Source organism: Oncorhynchus nerka, linkage group LG24 (genome assembly GCF_034236695.1).
Source record: "Oncorhynchus nerka isolate Pitt River linkage group LG24, Oner_Uvic_2.0, whole genome shotgun sequence".
NCBI lineage: Eukaryota > Metazoa > Chordata > Actinopteri > Salmoniformes > Salmonidae > Oncorhynchus > Oncorhynchus nerka.
In genome coordinates, this window is record NC_088419.1 from 16,456,938 (window position 1) to 16,459,130 (window position 2,193).

General features: G+C 41.5%; 1 long non-coding RNA gene across 1 annotated transcript; it reads left to right on the forward strand.

Annotated features, from left to right (window-relative positions):
• Window positions 1-596: 596 nt before the first annotated feature.
• LOC115107574 (uncharacterized) lies at window positions 597-1,911 on the forward strand. The gene is made up of 3 exons (XR_003860224.2): window positions 597-673; window positions 1,270-1,360; window positions 1,591-1,911. It is a non-coding gene; the product is annotated as an uncharacterized LOC115107574 (long non-coding RNA).
• The last annotated feature ends 282 nt before the right edge of the window (window positions 1,912-2,193 follow it).

Consider the following 2,193-nt stretch of genomic DNA (forward strand, 5'->3'; position numbering starts at 1 on the left):
ACAGACAGACAGACAGACAGACAGACAGACAGACAGACAGACAGACAGACAGACAGACAGACAGACAGACAGACAGACAGACAGACAGACAGACAGACAGACAGGTTCTAATAGTATTTGTTTTTTCAAATATGTTAAGATTTTGATTGAGTCAAGCGTAGCTAAAGTATTTGAATAGACAGATTCCATTGTCTACATGATCATCAGATCAGAGACACATGAATAACTTATGAGCAGAACTGTAAATACTTGTGGTTGTTAATTTTGTGGGAGACCAGACTCTGAGACTTGTAAGGTCTAATTTGTAAATCGGAGAGAAGGTATGAATGGACGACTTAGAGAATATACCATATTTCAGATGCTTTACAGATATTAGGCTGAGTTAAAGTAATCATCTGACCCCAGGGGAAAAGTAGGAGGGTTTCTTCAATTTCCTGCCTTCACAAAGACAGATCCAGTCACTGTGCACAGGAGGGACGTGTTTCCCTTGATGCCTAATCCTCAAGTGAGGGAAGAATCTTATTGCTTTACCATATGGCTCACCTAATGCTGACACCATCCTCCCCCTTTACCGTTTCTCTATTTTCAACCAGCCAGCAGTTGTGGAGATGACCTGTGTAAGGCCAGCTACAATAGCTCCTGGAGTAATATCATCCACTCCTGGACTGACGAGGTGAAGGTGCATCTGTGTACTGTATATAAACATATTATAGCAATGAATAGCATTTTATTTTACATTTAAGTCATTTAGCAGACGCTCTTATCCAGAGCAAGGTCTCAAAATGCTTTCCATTCTGAAAGGCTAACTCACCTATCATCCACCACCCACCATTTGAAAAAACATTTGCCTTTATCATATTGATTCAGTATACATATTTCACTCTATTACAAACAAAACATACTGTTCAGGGTATCACAACAATTTGTAGGCTTCTCACAGAGCGTCATGATCATACTATAGACACGCTCTTGTAAGAGCCTGTGTCTTGTTTCTGCTCTCATGACCATCCAGATCGGCTGTACTGTGGTACCCTGCTCCTACTACAAGGACTTCTATGGCAATCACTACTGTTCTTCTCAACAGGATCATACCATATAAGATATTTCATGCATACATGAGCCACCCATTCACATGGCATTGTCCTTCTCAGTCTCTATACATTTCGTGGCTCTCCAGTACCGTCTATCCCTGCTGTACTGTGGCATGTTATGGTTCAGATAATGTGTGTGTGTGTGTCTGTTAACCATGTTTTAATGTTTTATGCTCAGACCTATTACAGTGGAAACTACACCAACCACCCCTACAAGTCATGATGCACCTCCGGAGACTGTCCTGGTGCCTGCGATAGCAGACTGTGCAGTAAGTGGTTAAAAGCAACACAATCAATCTCACATTTGTTATGGAACTCAATTACCTTTGCCAGAATTATATGATTCAAATTCCATTTGCAACTTTATCTCTTTTGTTCTTTTTATAACACATTGCTTTTTCTGCTAATGACAGACAATAAAGTTAATCTAAGTCATTTATTTTGTTTCTCACAATCTATTTGTTTCTCTCTCTTACTCTCTGTCCCTCCCTTCTCATAGCCAGCCCCTGCCTCTATGCTAATAAGTACACCAACTGTGCTGACACGGCCAAGCAGCCGGGGCTGCAGCAACAGTCATGTCACCTCCTAGTGTCCTGTCTCCTGCAGGACTCATCAGACGGTCTGATCAGCCAGAGACATGTTCTGACCAATCATCCTGATAGACAACAACAATCATCCTGATAGACAACAACAATCATCCTGATAGACAACAACAATCATCCTGATAGACAACAACAATCTCCTAATAAACCTGGTCATGACTAAGGTGTCCTCCATCTTGCAATAAATAATCATCCTTTGGTTAAGTTGTAAAATGCAATTAAGGGACAATACTTACTCTTTCCCTTTCAGGTTTGTGGCATGTCATATAATGAAAGCAATTTCTACACTGTTCTCAGGTGACGTAGGGCAAAGAACCTATGGTAAATTCTCCCCTGGCACCCAATGATCTTGGCGAAACAGTATGCACAGGGACAAAACTGATGACTTCATCTGAGGTGTTAGGTGAGGGGGAGGGATGAACCAACTGATAGAGGTCTACTTTTGGTAGGGTCCAACACGGAAAAGTAAAACTTCACATACAATGGAGCCACCCCAACAG